Below are 17,439 nucleotides of genomic sequence, written 5' to 3' on the forward strand. Positions count from 1 at the left end.
CCTTTGAAAAGATCAACAAAATGGATAAATCTTTAGCCAGACTCATCAAAAAAGGAAGAGAGAGGTGATTCAAATAAATAAAATCAGAAATGAAAGGGGCACCTGGGTGGCTCAGTTGGTTGAGCATCCGACTTCAGTTCAGGTCATGATCTCACAGTTCATGGGTTCGAGCCCCACGTTGAGCTCTGTGCGGACAGCTCTGAGTCTGGAGCCTGCTTCGGATTCTGTGTCTCCCTGTCTCTCTCTGCCCCTCCCCAGCTTGCACTCTGTCTCTCCCTCTCTCAAAAATAAATAAACATTTTTAAAAATTTCTGTAAAAATGAAAGAAAAATAACCACAGAAATACAAAGGATTATAAAAGAGTATGATGAAAAATTATATACCACCAAATTAAACAATCTAGAAAAAAATGGATAAGTTCCTAGAAGCATGCAATCTTCCAAAACTGAATTAGGAATGGAAAATTTGAATGAAACAACTGCTAGTAACAAAACTGAATAACTAACCAATACTTTTAACAAACAAAAGTCCAGGACCAAATGGCTTCACAGGTGAACTCGACCAAATATTTAAAGAAGGGTTGATATCTATTCTTCTCAAACTATTCCAAAACAGAAGAGGAAGGAAAACTTTCAAATTCATTCTACAAGACGAGCATTATCTTAACACCAAAATCAGACAGAGACACTACAAAAAAAAGAAAACTACAGGCCAATATCTCTGGTGAACATAGATGCAAAAAATCTCAACAAAATATTTGCAAACCAAGTTCAACAATACATTAAAAAAAAAAACCTCGTTAGGGCGCCTGGGTGGCGCAGTCGGTTAAGCATCCGACTTCAGCCAGGTCACGATCTCGCGGTCCGTGAGTTCGAGCCCCGCATCAGGCTCTGGGCTGATGGCTCAGAGCCTGGAGCCTGTTTCCGATTCTGTGTCTCCCTCTCTCTCTGCCCCTCCCCCGTTCATGCCCTGTCTCTCTCTGTCCCCAAAAAAATAAATAAATGTTGAAAAAAAAAAATTTAAAAATAAAAATAAAAAAAAACCTCGATCAATTGGTTCAATATTCGCAAATCAATGTAATACATCACATTAACAAGAAAAAGAATAAAAACTATATGATCATTTCAACAAATGCCAAAAAAGCATTTGACAAAATACATCCATTCATGATAAAAGCTCTCAACAAAGTCGATTTAGAGAGAACATACCTTAAAATAAAAAGGCCATACATGAAAAACCTGCAGCTAACATCGTACTCAGTAGTGAAAACCTGAAAGCTTTTGCTTTATGGTCAGAAACAAAACAAGGATGTCCACTCATCACTTTTATTCAACATAGTATTGGAAGCCTGAGCTGCAGCAATCAGACAAGAAAAAGGAATAAAAGGCATCCAAACTGGTAAGAAGTCACTATTTGCAAATAATATAGTATATATAGAAAACCCTAAAGCCTGCATGAAAAAACTATTAGAAATGAAAAATGAATTCAGTAAAGCTACAGGATCCAAAATTAGCATACAGAAATCTGTTGTGTTCCTGTGCACTAATAATGAAGTAGCAGAAAGAGAAATTAAGGAAACAATCCCATTTATAACTTCACATAAAGGAATATAATGCTGGGGCACCCGGGTGGCTCAGTCAATTAAGCGTCCATCCGTCTTTGGCTCAGGTCATGATCTCACGGTTCGTGAGTTGGGCTCTGTGCTGACAGCTTGGAGCCTGGAGCCTGCTTCGGATTCTGTGTCCCCCTCTCTCTCTGCCCCTCCCCCACGCTCAGTCATGTGTGTGTGCGCACGCGCTCTCTCTCTCTCTCTCTCTCTCTCAAAAATAAGTAAACATTTTCTTAAATTTTTTAAAAAAGGATACCTAGGAATAAATTTAACAAAGAAAGTGAAAGACTTGTACTCTGAAAACTATAAGAAGTTGTCGAAAGAACCGCAGATGACAAAAACAAATAGAAAGATAGATCATGCTCATGAACTGAAAGAATATCGTTAAAAAGCCCATGACACCCAACTCAATGTACAGATTCAGTGCAATCCCTATCAAAGTACCAACAGCATTTTCCACAGAACTAAAACACATAATCCTAAAATGTGTATGGAACCATAAAAGACAACAAACAGTCAAATCATTCTTGAGAAGAACAAAGCTAGAGGGATCTCTTCTCCCAGGGTTTCAAGATGTATTACAAAGCTGGAAGAATCAAAACAGCATGGTACTGGCACAATAACAGACACACAGACCAATGGAACAGGATAGAGTCTAGAAATAAACCTGCATCCATGTGCTCTAATCTACAACAAAAGAGGCAAGAATATACAATGGGAAACAGACAATCTTCTCAATAAATGGTGCTGAGAAAACAGAACAGCTACATGCAAAAGAATGACACTGGACCACTTTCTTATGCCATACACAAGAATTAACCGAAAATAGATTAAAGACCTAAATGTGATGGGGCGCCTGGGTGGCTCGGTCGGTTAAGCGTCCGACTTCGGCTCAGGTCATGATCTCACGGTCCGTGAGTTCGAGCCCCGCGTGGGGCTCTGTGCTGACAGCTCAGAGCCTGGAGCCTGTTTCAGATTCTATGTCTCCCTCTCTCTCTGCCCCTCCCTTGTTCATGCTCTGTCTCTCTCTGTCTCAAAAATAAATAAATGTTAAAAAAAAAAAAAATTAAAAAAAAAAAAAAAAGACCTAAACGTGAGACCTGAAACCATAAAACTCCTAAGGAAAATGCAGTAATCTCTTGGATATTGCCCTTAGCCACATATTTTTAGATATGTCTCCTCAGGCAAGGGAAACAAAAGCAAAAATAAACCACTGGGATGACACCAAAATAAAAAGCTGTTACATAGTAAAGGAAACCATCACCAAAAAATTATATAACCAATAAGGGGTTAATATCCAAAGTGTATAAATAACTTCTACAACTCAACACACACACACACACACACACACACACACACACACACACACCCCAATTAAAAAAATAGTCATGGGACCTGAACAGACATTTTCCCAAAGACACAGAGAAAGCCAACAGAAACACGAAGAGATGCTCAATATCACTAACCACCAAGAAAATACAAATGAAAAACACAATGAGGTATCACCTCACACCAGTCAGAAAGGCCAATATTAAAAAGACAAGAAGTAACAAGTGTTGGCAAGGATGTGGCAAAAAAGGAGAGCCCTGTTGGTGGGAATGTAAATTGGTGCAACCATTATGTTGAAATTAAAAAGCAGAAACACCACATGATCCAGTAATTCCATTATTGGTATTGACACAAAGAAAACAAAACCACTAATTCAAAAAGATATACGCACCCCTATGTTTACTGCAGCATTTACAATGGCCAAGATATGGAAGAAACCCAAGCGTCCATTGACAGATGAATGAAAAAAGATGTGGTGTGTGTATATATGTACACACACACACACACACACACACACACACACACACACACACACAATGGAATACTACTCAGCCATAAAAAAGAATGAGATCTTGCCATTTGCAACAACATTTGATAGGCCTGGAGGGCACTACGCTAAATGAAGTAAGTCTGACAGAGAGAGAAAGATACCATATAATTTCACTTATTTGTAGAATATGAAAAAACAAAACAAATGCACAAACAACAGAAACCAGACTCTTGAATACAGAGAACAAACTGTTCTTTGCCAAAAGGGAAGTAAGTAGGGGTTATGAGCAAAACAGATAAAAGGGATTAAGAGCTACAAACTTCCGGGGCACCTGGGTGGCTCAGTCGGTTGATTTTGGCTCAAGTCATGATCCCAGGGTGGTGGGATTGAGCCCCGCACTGGGGTCTGCACAGAGCATGGAGCCTGTTTACCATTCCCTCTCTTTCCGTCTGTTCCTCTTCCCTGCTTGTGCCATCTCTCTCTCAAAATAAATAAACTAAAAAAAAAAAAGATACAAAGTTCCAGTTATAAAACAAATGACTGAGATGAAAAATACAGCATACAGAGTATAGTTGATATGAGCACTGAGAAATGTATAGAATTGTCAAATCAATATGCTATACACCTGAAACCAACATAACATTGTATGCTGATTATACTTCAATAAAAATAAATAAATAAGCTAGGAAAATTTTTCTCCAGTGATTTATATGTAAGAAATGATAAAGGACACCTTTCCAATTGCAGAGAAACTCAGATCTGCAGAAAGGAATGAAGATCTCTAAAAATGGTAAACATATACTGAATATAGAAATACTATGCTTTTACTTCTAACCTCCTTAAAAGGCAACTATTAAATACAAAAATAATAACAGTGTAAACAGAACATAAGTAGAAGTAAATGACATAAATACAGCACAAAGGAGTGGGCATAAGGAATTAATCTGTTGTGAGGTTATTACATTTATGAAGTGATAAAAAAGAATACGAAATAGGAAGTGAGTGGTGCTAAGGTGACAAACGGGAAATGCAAAGGTGTTAAATGAGAGGCAGGAAATAAATGTAAATTGTGACATAAAGTGGTACAAATATTAAAGTAGATTCCAATAAGTTAAAGTAAACTTTGATCATTTAAAGACGCTACTGCTAGGTGTAAAAATATTATATAAAGAACTACAGCTTAAAAACCAATAAAGGAATCCCCCAAAACATTCACTATCCCAAAATGTGATAAGAAAACATCAAGAGAAGAATAAAAACCAGAAGGATCAATTGGGGAAAAAAGACAACTGGTAGACCAACACTCAACCATATCAGTAATTACATTAAATGTAAGTGGACTAAACGTTTTAATTATAAGTAAAGACTGTCAGATTTAGAAAAGCAACATCCAGGGGCGCCTGGGTGGCGCAGTCGGTTAAGCATCCGACTTCAGCCAGGTCACGATCTCGCGGTCCGTGAGTTCGAGCCCCGCGTCAGGCTCTGGGCTGATGGCTCGGAGCCTGGAGCCTGTTTCTGATTCTGTGTCTCCCTCTCTCTCTGCCCCTCCCCTGTGCATGCTCTGTCTCTCTCTGTCCCAAAAATAAATAAACGTTGAAAAAAAAAATTTTAGAAAAGCAACATCCAGTCATACAGTGTCTACAAGAGACATTTTATACATAAAGATACAGATGGTTTGGAAATAAAATAATGGGGAAAAGAAATCCTATGCAAACAGCAAGCAGACAAAAAGTGGTACAGTTATATTATATCTGACCAAGAGACTTCAAGACCAAAAAAGAAATGGGGAAACATTTCGTTATAAATGAGTCTAGTCATTTACAACACAAAACTGTAAATGTATATGCACTTAATACCAGGTCTAAAATGGCAGATCCTCATAGTTGATCGAAGGAGTAGACAAAAAAAAAAAAAAAAAAATCAGTAAGGATACAGAAAATCTGAACACTGTAAACCAACTTACCAACTTGATCTGATGTTCAGACTCAACAACTATAGAATACACATTCATTTCAAGTGCATACGAACCATTCACCAAAGCAGACCACAGGCATGATTAGTTTTCAAAAGATTACAATCTCAAAGTATATATGCTCTGACCATAATACAGTGAAATTAGAACTCGGTAACAATATCTAGAAAATGTCAATATATAGAAATTATTTAAAAACAAAACTCTTAACCTATGGCCAAAGAAAAAGAAGGACAATGGAAATTAAAATGTTTTCATATTGAATGGCAGTGAAAACACAACATATCCAAACTTATAGGAGACCGCTTATAGAAAACTAGAGGAAAAATGTGCAGTTTTAAATAAACGTGTCACAAAATTGAATATACAAGCACCCTTCATAATCTAAATCTGTTTGGCTCCTGAGTTTTAAATAACAAGTAAAAAGATTTCAAAGATCAAGAGACTGATGCGTAGATTTATTCAGATTTATTTCCTTCCTGAATTAAGAGTGCATAGATTACATTTCGGGAAAGTGACATTTAGGGAAAACTGTAAATCTTGTATTTAAACTTGATTTTAGTAATTATATCCTAACAAAATGCTAAGTAAAATGTCTCAATTATTCCAAATTAAATTATTTTATAAAGGGTGTAGTTTATAACCTAATGAGTTCATGAGAACCGAAAAACACTTCAAGTTATCCCAAATGCATAGTTCTTATTAAAACTCTAACAAATGAGAATGAACTTAAAATATACTCTTAGGGGGGCACCTGGGTGGCTCAGTCCTTAAGCGTGGGACTTGGCTCCAGTCATGATCTTGTGGTTCCTGAGTTGGAGCCCTGCATGGGACTGTGCTGACAGCTCAGAGCCTGGAGCCTGCTTCGGATTCTGTGTCTCCCTCTCTCTCTGACCCTCCCCTACTCATGCTCTGTCTCTCCCTCTTTCAAAAATAAATAAAATTTTTTAAAAATTAAATATGCTTTTAGGTAAGCACGCTTACTATGAATGTGCATACAAGTAGCCCTTTGTTGTGTACCTACTATTGACAAAGACTCTCTCCTTAAGCAAAATCTAGTCAAGCTCCTGAGTCCTCTTTGTGACTTGGTCTGGCCTTTCAGCTCTGCCCTTGACCCTTTGAGTCCCGTTTCAGCAAGAATCTTGCTGAGTCCAGATCAGGGAAAAACCCTCATCTTCGAGAGCTGGTTAAATGCTACATCCTAACGTTGTAAATCTGACCACCCCTGATATCTGATCAAAGTCCTTAGCACGCGGGCCTGCCTTCGGCTAAACTCCTGTCAAGTCGGTTCAGCCCGTTCCCTTTACCCCACGTTTCCTTAGTAATTTTCCATCCACTGATCCTCCCCACGGAGCTCACTCGTCCTTGCTGTATTCGGAACACAGCCCAATTTCTCTCTGCGCCTGCAAAACCCCGTTTGGGTCGGGCCCCTAAATAAAAAGCCTGCCTTACCGTCCACAAGGAGCCTTAGGAGTAATTTTTACTCCAACAGCTACGCATCAGCTCCTTATTAGGCCCTGTTCCTGCCATTTCTAATCCTGGCGGATTAGGAACCTCTGATGTTCACAAGGGGCGGCCGAATTGGAACCCAGGAAACTCCAAGGAAGGCCTGTGCTCCGGGGAAGAGGAGCCCCCAACGTCGGGAGATTTGGGGGGGGGGGCGAGTTTCGAGGCTGGTTCAAACTGCAGGGGAGTTAGGGGAGTGCCGCTGGCATTCTGCGTCCTGGAGGCCGGGGCGGCGCTCCCCACCCCACCCAGGTGTTCTCCACGCCGGGCCCCCCAGCACCCTTGGGACGCCGGGGAGGGAGGCTCCGGGCTTCAGCCCACGAGGGGCCCCTGCCTTCCAGCCTCTGGGGGAAGGCACAGGGAGCGGCCCGGTTTAGCTGCCAGTCTAGGGGCGCGGCCCGGGAGTCCGGCGGGGTACGCAGGATCCGGGGCACAGAGCCAGCGCCGGGCAGCGGCGTCCCCACCACCCCTGAGCCCGCTCGGCCCCGCCTCCCTGCCCCTGCCGCGGCCCCGCGCCCTCCGAGACATCCGGGCGCGCGTCCGCCGGCCCCGCCGTCGCCCCTGGGGGCCCAGCTGAGCCCCGCGCGGACGCGGGAGACGCCACGCCCGACCCCGGGTGGCCGCGGCCGGGCCCGCCCAGCCCGCGCGCGCTCACCTCGGCCCGCGACGCCGGCTCCGGGCGCACTTCCGGGAGGCCGGCGGCTGCGCGCGCCGCCGGCGCCGGCGCCGGGACGGAGGGGCGGGGCCGGAGCTGGGCCGCGGGCTCCGATTGGCCGCCTGCGTCGCCCCGCCCCGCTCGCGTAGCCCAGGCGCCGTGGCCGCTCGCGGTTGCCCGCAGGGGGCGGCTGGGTCATTCATTCCTGCTTGGAGCGTTCGTCCCTTCTCTTGTCGCCGACAGGCTGGGCCGAGCGCTGCGAGGGTCTATCAAGATAATTCCCGTGTGTGTCGCATACCCCGTGCCCAGTCCCACACCTCTGCGACTCTGTCCGTGTCCTAGGTGCTCAGCCGAAGCCTCCCTGCTGCATTGGATTTGCTCCCCGACCTCCTCGATGCTCCAACTCACAGTAGCTCTGCACTTCCTGGGCTCTCTCTTTCCACTCCCCCGTGTTGGCATTCCATGCGTTGCTAACCTGTCTCCCGGCCTTCGCGTCCCGTGTGTCCTTCTGTCTCCCTCCCCTCTGCCTCCCCCAAACTCACTCTGCTTCAACAGGGATGCCATCCTCCCTCCTCCCCTTCTCCTTCCCTTTCCCTCAGGCTAGAAGCTGCGAAATGCTACTATTTTGCCTCATCGCTCAGACACCTTGCCCTCTCTCCATTCTCCACCTGTCTCTTCCACACCCATCCTGCGCTCAGCCACAACAGTCGTTTTGTGATACTAAATTGCGCTGATAGAAGTATCCAAATCTGGAAATCTGGATACCTACGTGTATCCTATGTGTGTTCAGTCTTGGGCAGTTGGCAACACTGGGGAGCGTTCGGAAACAGTTGCAGTGTGGCGAGCGGCCCTGTGGCACGTTTAGCGGAATTGGACACATCTCTGGAGAAAAAGCCTTCGGAAAGGGGGGAGGTGTGAATCATGGTATCTTCACATATCTGAAAAACTAACCAAAGGGGAAGAAAAGAGATTTAACATGTTCTTCCTGGTCCCAGGGCCAGAACAAGACCCAATGTGTGAAAACCATTTCAGCTTAACCCAAGTGGAAATTTCTAAAGTCGACTTGCATAACAGTGCTACTTTATGAGTTCTTGAGCAGCAGGGTAGCAATTAATTGGGGGCATTTTAAAGGGATACCTGCAGTGGCTGTTTCTTCTGACACTGAGGGCTTTGCTTCTAAGAAAGTCAAGAGACAAGCTGGTTTGGAAAGGAAGGTGATGAGTTTTTATCTTCAACATAGTAGCTCTTAGCTGATCAATACACAAAGAAGATAATAACAATCCAAACCCTTTAATTGGGCCATAGATACTTTGTGAATCTGATGGAAGCTATACTTCTTTTCCCAAGGGAAATGCACTCTACATACAACGTTTTCCACACAAATTTAAGGAGTTCACAGAGCTCTGAAGCCCATCCTCAGAACCCGTGAGAGCTCTAACCCCGATAGATGATTCCTGACATAGAAATGACACTTGGTAGTTTAATAATGTCTTTATAAACTGGCACCTTGAGGTGAAGCATGAAATCTCCCTTCTTTCTGAACAGACTGAACCACTAAAAAATATGTCTTAAAATTTGGGAGATCTATACCTCAGTTTAGGAAATAAGGGAAAGTTATCATCTCTTTCCATTCATTCACTCACTCATTCAATAAATATTTATCAGATGCCTCCTACAGAGGCATTGTTCTGTCAGCTGGCTATGCAACAGTGAACTGAACAGATAGAGTTCCTGCCCTCAGAGGGCTTCTATTTTATGAAGGAGCTGGACAATAGATACACAAGTAGTAATAAGTATGTTGGGCAATGATAAGAAAATTAAATCAAGGTGAGAGGGGATGGACAGTGTTGAGGATGGAGTATAATTTAAATGTCTTTTTTTTTTTATGTTTATTTTTGAGAGAAAGAGATACAGGGCATGAGCAGGGGAGGGGCAGAGAGAGAGGGAGACACAGAATCCGAAGCAGGCTCCAGGCTCTGAGCTGTCAGCACAGAGCCCAACGCAGGATTCAAACTCTAGAACCATGAGATCATGACCTGAGCCAAAGTTGAACTCTTAACCAACCAAGCCACACAGGTGCCCCTAATGTTTATTTTTGAGAGAGAGAGAGAGAGAGAGAGAGAGAGAGAGAGAGAGAGAGAATGGCGGAGGGACAGAGAAAGGGAGACACAATATGAAGTAGGCTCCAGGTTCCAGCATGGGGCTTGAACCCATGAACAGTAAGATCATGACCTAAGCCAAAGTGGGACGCTCAACCCAGGCACCCCAGGATGGAGTGTAATTTAATCAGACAGTCAGGGAAGACCTAACTGATAAAATGACCCAGAATTCAGACCTTAAGTGAAAGAGCAAAGCTTATGGGTATCTGCAGGAGCTTCCCTTCCCGGGTAATAACAAATGCCCAAATCCTGAGACAATGAGTGAAAGGAAAAGAAGATTGTGGGGAGTGAGCCCTGGGACACACCCAACATATTAGGGTCAAGGAGATAAGGAGGATCCATCGAAGGAGAAAGAGATCAAGGCTCTTTGAGGTAGGAGGCAAACAAAGAGAAGGTGGTGTCCTGGAGCCCAACTGTACAAAATGTTCAAAAAGGAGGCAGTAATCAACTGGGTCAAAAACTAATGATCAAAATTATGACGAGGATTGAGAATTGACCGTGAGTTTTAGCAACAGTGGAGTCATTGGTGACCTTAACAAGAGTAGCTGAGAGTGGCGACAGCCTGAATGGAGCGCTTCAATAGAAAAAAATTGGAGCGACAAATATAGACAAGTCATTCCAGAAGTTTTGCTATAAAGGGAAATATCAAAATGAGAGAAATGAGGAGGGGGGTACAGCGTGTTTATATGCTGAGTGCAATGATCCAGCAGAGAGGACAAATTTGCAATGCATGAAAGGGAAGACCAATAATTACTGAACGCTATCCTTGAGCAGAGGAGAGGTTGATCTTTGAGTAACAAAACTCCAGGGTACTCCCATCGGGGCCATGTGGGGCACCCAAGAAAACATTCTTCCCTGAGGAGAAGCTTAAAAGCAAAAACTATAAACTGCACCAAAAACAATGCATCAAAAGAGACAGCCACCAGTTGTTTTTTTTTTTTTTTAATGAAAGTGTACCCCCCAAATTAGAGATAATAGAGCAATCTGAAAGAGATTTTTAAAGGAAATATTCTGGGTTGTTCCAAGAGTGAAAGAGCTAGAAACCATGAAACAGAGGACATTATGGAAAGAAGAGAAAGAGGGAGAGAAGGAAGGATAAAACGAAATAAAACCGCAGGGCCAATTATGTTCTTTACAAACTAAAAGGTGCTCACTTGGAAAAGAAAAAGTCCAATCCTCATAACAGCAGACACAGCAAAATCCTTGCTCCTGAAACCACTATAGAAATGTAAAGAAGGATGGAGACAAAGAGATACATTGGTGCCGCCTTCCAGGCTTGACTTTAAACTAAACACATTTTTCTCTTCCTCATTCTTGAAGCCTCCCCCTCTCCCCACCCCCACCCCCGCCCCCAACCCCGCCCCCAACCCCCTGCCTCAGCCACCTTCTCTTGTTTTTCTGTGGAAACCTTTGTTCCAAGAATTCAGTATCGATATTGACATCTCGCTGACCTCAATGTATACTTAGTAACTGAGACTCCGAGATCGATCGCCAGTGGCAATGCTAGTCATGAGACCACCTTGAAGATGTGACAAACACGGCCGGTAGCATGTTCCAGATTCCTTGGAAACCGTCCAGATCCTGTATTTTCCTGCAAAACCCCTCAGCCTTTTACCCTTGGCCATCCTGTAGTTCTGGAGGCATTAGCCTGCCACAGCCTCCTGTGCCCGGCAAAGTAATAGACCACCTTCCTTCTTTACCCCCAAATTGTGTCTTCACGTTACATATTTCAGCTCCGGAGCACAGAGGTTGGTTTTTACGACCGCACCTCCACTGTGAAAATAAGGAAAATGAGATCCAGGGGGGTAGGCGCCTAACTCAGAGCCACAGAGATATTCGGTTGCTGACTCTAAACTCTTTGCCGACTCCAAATTTCACGTTCTTGCCTCTCTCTGCTGCACGATGCTCCAGGATACAGCTGGGCAGCCAGGACATGCTGCTCAACGGGATGGTGTAAGGTGTGGGAGTATGAAAGGAGACCTCTTAGGAGAAAAATTTACCATTTCTATGAGGATGAAGTTAAATTGCATGGCATTGCAGTAGGCCAGATGAGTTACCTCATTAAGTCATTCTCTACAACCTAGGAACAGAAATTTGAGAAGAGATGCCTAGGGGGCGCCTGAGTGGCTCAGTGGGTTGAGCGTCTGACTTCAGCTCAGGTCATAGTTTCACGGCTTGGGGGTTCAAGCCCCGCGTCGGGCTCTGTGCTGACAGCTCAGACCCTGGAGCCTACTTCGGATTCTGTGTCTCCCTCTGTCTCTCTGCCCCTCCCCCGCTCTCTCTCTCTGTGTCTCTCTCTCAAGTTAAAGTTTTTTTAAAGAAAAAAAAAAGAAAAGAGATGTTGACTTGAGGGGGAGATTCAGGTTGACTCAAGGCTCAGGAAGTGAAGGATACCAGTGGAAGCTGTATGGAAACACTGACCCTACGGACTAAGCAAGGAAGGGAGACTGGAACAGAAACCAGTCTCAATACGCTCATCAAGATGTGGTTTGTATGCTGTTGACTTCTTTGAAGCAAACAGTGATTCAACTCATGGCAAACGGAAGCCGCGTTGTCTTCTAAGGGCTGTTTAGAGAGTAGAGGAGTTTTAAGAATACGGCTTTTTCCTGGTGAGAAGAAGTCCCAATGTACCACTTGTGTTATTGGGAATGTCCTGAAGGAGGTCTTTAAGATGTTGAAGAAGGTTCAGGTGGAACTGTGAGAAGACGTCCTGTGTGCTTACAAACAACACAAGGGACCACGGACCTGGCTGGAGACATCTGAGTCCTAGAATTTATATGTTTAAAGAAAACCTATAGATGAATCCTGATGACCAAATCAAGTTCCTGAGGACATTAAATGTCTTTAGACAAGGGGTTCTTTCCCAGTCTGAGGTTTCGGGATTCCAGTGACCAAGGCCCTTCTGCAGGTTGTTGGGAAGTTTTCCGGAGACTTCCTCAAATAGACCTATGATTTTTTGGGGGGATACTTATTTATTACTGGGAGACAGAAAGAGAGAGAGAGAGAGAGAGACAGAAAGAGACAGAGAGCAAGTGGGGGAGGGGCAGAGAGAGAGAGAGAATGAGAGAGAGAATCCGAAGCAGGCTCCAGGCTCCAAGCCGTCAGCACAGAGCCCGACGCGGGGCTCACCCACGAAGCGTAGGATCATGACCTGGGCTGAAGTCAGAGGCTTAACCTACTGAACCACCCAGGCACCCTATGATTTTTTTTTTTTAATATAAAAAGTCATTGCATCCTTAGGCAGATGCCTTTAAACATCTAAATCCACAGACCTGGAGGGGTGCCTGGGTGGCTCAATTGGTTAAGCTTCCAACTCTTGGGTTCAGCTCAGGTCATGATCTCACTGTTTTGTGGGTTCAAACCCCACGTCAGGCTCTAGACTGGCAGTGTGGAGCCTGCTTGGGATTCTCTCTCTCTCCCTCTCTCTCTCTCTGCCTCATGCTGTCTCTGTCTCAAAAATAAATAAACTTTAAAAAAATAAAAAAATAATAAATAATAAGTCCATGGACCTGGAGAAATGAGAAAAAAATTCGGCCCCACCAGTATTGACTATAATGGACTGGCATGTCCCCTCACTTGTCATGCTGAGCAGACTTGAGTCACAGAAGGGGGGCGCCATGAGGGAAGAGGAGAAGGTCCATGCCATGGGGCAGTTAATAGTAGGGTCCCACATCTTCCTTTGCTTTCTAATTATTGAAATATAATAAGCAAGATATGCTGAGATTGACATGTGTTGTATTCAGTGGAATTATGGATTACATTACCTAGTTTTAACTGAATGAATCCTAACAAAATGAACACATCATTTTTAAAGTTCCTGCAAAGTAATCTCAGTTTGAAGGGCACACTAATAATGCAGGTACAGGGGTGCCTGGGTGGTTCATTCAGTTATAAGCGTCCGACTCCTGGTGTCAGCTCAGGCCATGATCTCACTGTTCCATGAGTTTGAGCCCCGTCTCAGGTTCCGTACTGAGAGTGCAAAGCCTGCTTAGGATTCTCTGTCTCCCTCTCTCTCTCTGCCCCTTCCCCTACTCTTGCCAGTCTCTGTCTCTCTGAAAAATAATTACATACACTTAAAAAAATTGATGCAGGTACAGTTAACCAACAGGAAAATGATAGAACTACACTTGTAGCATGAGCTCTTTTTCAGATATGTTGGGAAATTGTGCCAACTTGATCAGACCTGACCAAAACTCAAGCAAAGTAATTTCAAATATCAAGGAGTCTACTAGAGGGTTGCCTGGGTGGCTCAGTCAGTTGAGCGTCTGACTTCGGCTCAGGTCATGATCTCATGGTTTGTAGGTTTGAGCCCCATGTCGGGCTCTGTGCTGACAGCTCGGAGCCCGGAGCCTGCTTCGGATTCTGTGTCTCCCTCTTTCTCTGTTCCTCCCACACTCACACTCTGTCTCTATCTCTCAAAAATAAAGATTTTGGAAAAATTAGAGTCTATTAGAAATGTCTATTAGAGTCTATTAGAAAGAAGTCTATTAGAAATGTACAACAGTATCCACTATTACATAGTTAAGGTGACTATTACGTTATCCTAACTATATATGTATGTATATTTATATATAGTATACTTATATATACAAAAATATGTCTACTTATACATTCTATATGTAAGTATATGTATGCATGTATATATATGTATAATTACACAGGAAAATATAAGTATATACTCTGTATGTAAATGTGTATGTATATGTGACAGTGTATACATACAGATTATTAACCATATACAAATTACAAATACATAAAGATTATATAACACAGATTATATATATTTATATATATATAGAGAGAGATTATATACATACAGATTATATATTTAATCTATCCAGAAAAAAAACATATCTAGAACATGAAGATAATTTTTCAGCAATGTTTAAGGTCGTATAATATCCTGTCAGGTACTTTATGAACTTTCATTAAATCTAATGAAAAATGCTTGATATGTGGAAAGTGGTAGCACCATTTCATCAAAAACTTTTGCTTAATTAGCAGATGGTACTGAAAAATGAATGTGTACTGCCTATGATGTACTTTTTCCATTTGGAGGGTTGTGTGTGTATGTGTGTGTGTGTGGATTTTCGCTTATGGCAACCATTAACGCTAAGTGTCAAAAATAAACTTAGAACAAGACCTGAAAAATCTCGGCATAACAGAGTGTGAAACCAAGACTCGATCGGGGGCGCCTGGGTGGCTCAGTGGGTTAAGCATCTTGATTTCCGCTTGGGTCGTGATCTCACAGTTCAGGAGACGGAGCCCCCTGCTGGGCTCTGAGCTGAGTGTGGAGCCTGCTTGGGATTCTCTCTTTCCCCTCTCTCTGCCCCCTCCCCCACCCCACCCCTGCATACACACACACACACACACACACACACACACACACACTCTCAAAATAAATACACTTAAAAAAAAGAGAAAAGAGGGGCGCCTGGGTGGCGCAGTCGGTTAAGCGTCCGACTTCAGCCAGGTCATGATCTCGCGGTCGGTGAGTTCGAGCCCCACGTCAGGCTCTGGGCTGATGGCTCGGAGCCTGGAGCCTGTTTCCGATTCTGTGTCTCCCTCTCTCTCTGCCCCTCCCCCGTTCATGCTCTGTTTCTCTCTGTCCCACAAATAAATAAACGTTGAAAAAAAATTTTTTTTTTTAAAACTTAGAACAAGACCTGAAAAATCTCGGCATAACAGAGCATGAAACCAAGACTCGATCGGGGGCGCCTGGGTGGCTCAGTGGGTTAAGCTTCTTGATTTCTGCTTGGGTCGTGATCCCACAGTTCAGGAGATGGAGCCCCCTGCTGGGCTCTGAGCTGAGTGTGGAGCCTGCTTGGGATTCTCTCTTTCCCCCTCTCTGCCCCCTCCCCCACCCCACCCCCTGCACACACACACACACACACACACACACACACTCTCTCTCTCTCTCTCTCTCTCTCTCTCTTTCTCAAAATAAATACACTTTTAAAAAAAGAGAAAAGAGGGGCGCCTGGGTGGCGCAGTCGGTTAAGCGTCCGACTTCAGCCAGGTCACGATCTCTCGGTCCGGGAGTTCAAGCCCCGCGTCAGGCTCTGGGCTGATGGCTCGGAGCCTGGAGCCTGTTTCCGATTCTGTGTCTCCCTCTCTCTCTGCCCCTCCCCCGTTCATGCTCTGTTTCTCTCTGTCCCACAAATAAATAAACGTTGAAAAAAAATTTTTTTTTAAAAACTTAGAACAAGACCTGAAAAATCTCGGCATAACAGAGCATGAAACCAAGACTCGATCGGGGGCGCCTGGGTGGCTCAGTGGGTTAAGCTTCTTGATTTCTGCTTGGGTCGTGATCCCACAGTTCAGGAGATGGAGCCCCCTGCTGGGCTCTGAGCTGAGTGTGGAGCCTGCTTGGGATTCTCTCTTTCCCCCTCTCTGCCCCCTCCCCCACCCCACCCCCTGCACACACACACACACACACACACACACACACTCTCTCTCTCTCTCTCTCTCTCTCTTTCTCAAAATAAATACACTTTTAAAAAAAGAGAAAAGAGGGGCGCCTGGGTGGCGCAGTCGGTTAAGCGTCCGACTTCAGCCAGGTCACGATCTCTCGGTCCGGGAGTTCAAGCCCCGCGTCAGGCTCTGGGCTGATGGCTCGGAGCCTGGAGCCTGTTTCCGATTCTGTGTCTCCCTCTCTCTCTGCCCCTCCCCCGTTCATGCTCTGTTTCTCTCTGTCCCACAAATAAATAAACGTTGAAAAAAAATTTTTTTTTAAAAACTTAGAACAAGACCTGAAAAATCTCGGCATAACAGAGCATGAAACCAAGACTCGATCGGGGGCGCCTGGGTGGCTCAGTGGGTTAAGCTTCTTGATTTCTGCTTGGGTCGTGATCCCACAGTTCAGGAGATGGAGCCCCCTGCTGGGCTCTGAGCTGAGTGTGGAGCCTGCTTGGGATTCTCTCTTTCCCCCTCTCTGTCCCCTCCCCCACCCCACCCCCTGCACACACACACACACACACACACACACACTCTCTCTCTCTCTCTCTCTCTCTCTCTCTTTCTCAAAATAAATACACTTTTAAAAAAAGAGAAAAGAGGGGCGCCTGGGTGGTGCAGTCGGTTAAGCGTCCGACTTCAGCCAGGTCACGATCTCGCGATCTCGAGGTCCGTGAGTTCGAGCCCCGCGTCGGGCTCTGGGCTGATGGCTCAGAGCCTGGAGCCTGTTTCAGATTCTGTGTCTCCCTCTCTCTCTGCCCCTCCCCTGTTCATGCTCTGTCTCTCTCTGTCCCAAAAATAAATAAACGTTGAAAAAAAAAAAAAAGAGAAAAGAATGCTTGATTAGAAAAGAGTAGAGCCCGCTGCTCTACATCAGGCTTCTCAAATCTGGCTGAAAATCCATGGCACAGAAGGCATGTTAAACCCAGATTTCTTGCCTTTGCCCTTAATACGATTCTGTGTGAGGTAGGACCTGGATATAGGACTTTTAAACAAATTTCCAGCGTGACGCTTTTAGCACTGATCTGATTCCACGGTATCGATGATGGTCTATTAACTCCAACTTCAAGAGACAAATAGGGGGCCCCTGGGTGGTGCAGTCGGTTAAGCGTCCGACTTCAGCCAGGTCACGATCTCGCGGTCTGTGAGTTCGAGCCCCGCGTCGGGCTCTGGGTTGATGGCTCAGAGCCTGGAGCCTGTTTCCGATTCTGTGTCTCCCTCTCTCTCTGCCCCTCCCCCGTTCATGCTCTGTCTCTCTCTGTC

The 17,439-nt window shown here is 44.5% G+C and overlaps 1 protein-coding gene across 2 annotated transcripts in view; it reads right to left on the bottom strand.

Annotated features, from left to right (window-relative positions):
• ZNF18 (zinc finger protein 18) overlaps positions 1-7,627 on the bottom strand; it is a 30,040-nt gene extending 22,413 nt beyond the window's left edge. The window contains exon 1 of one of the 2 annotated variants that reach the window (XM_023244532.2): positions 7,562-7,627. The gene's annotated coding sequence lies outside the window, so the exon portion shown is untranslated. Of the gene's footprint in view, positions 1-6,852; positions 7,534-7,561 lie in introns of those variants that run through there. The other variant, XM_019817184.3, reaches the window with a different exon arrangement.
• Between the last annotated feature and the right edge of the window lie 9,812 nt (positions 7,628-17,439).

This window comes from Felis catus, chromosome E1 (genome assembly GCF_018350175.1).
Source record: "Felis catus isolate Fca126 chromosome E1, F.catus_Fca126_mat1.0, whole genome shotgun sequence".
Classification (NCBI taxonomy): domain Eukaryota; kingdom Metazoa; phylum Chordata; class Mammalia; order Carnivora; family Felidae; genus Felis; species Felis catus.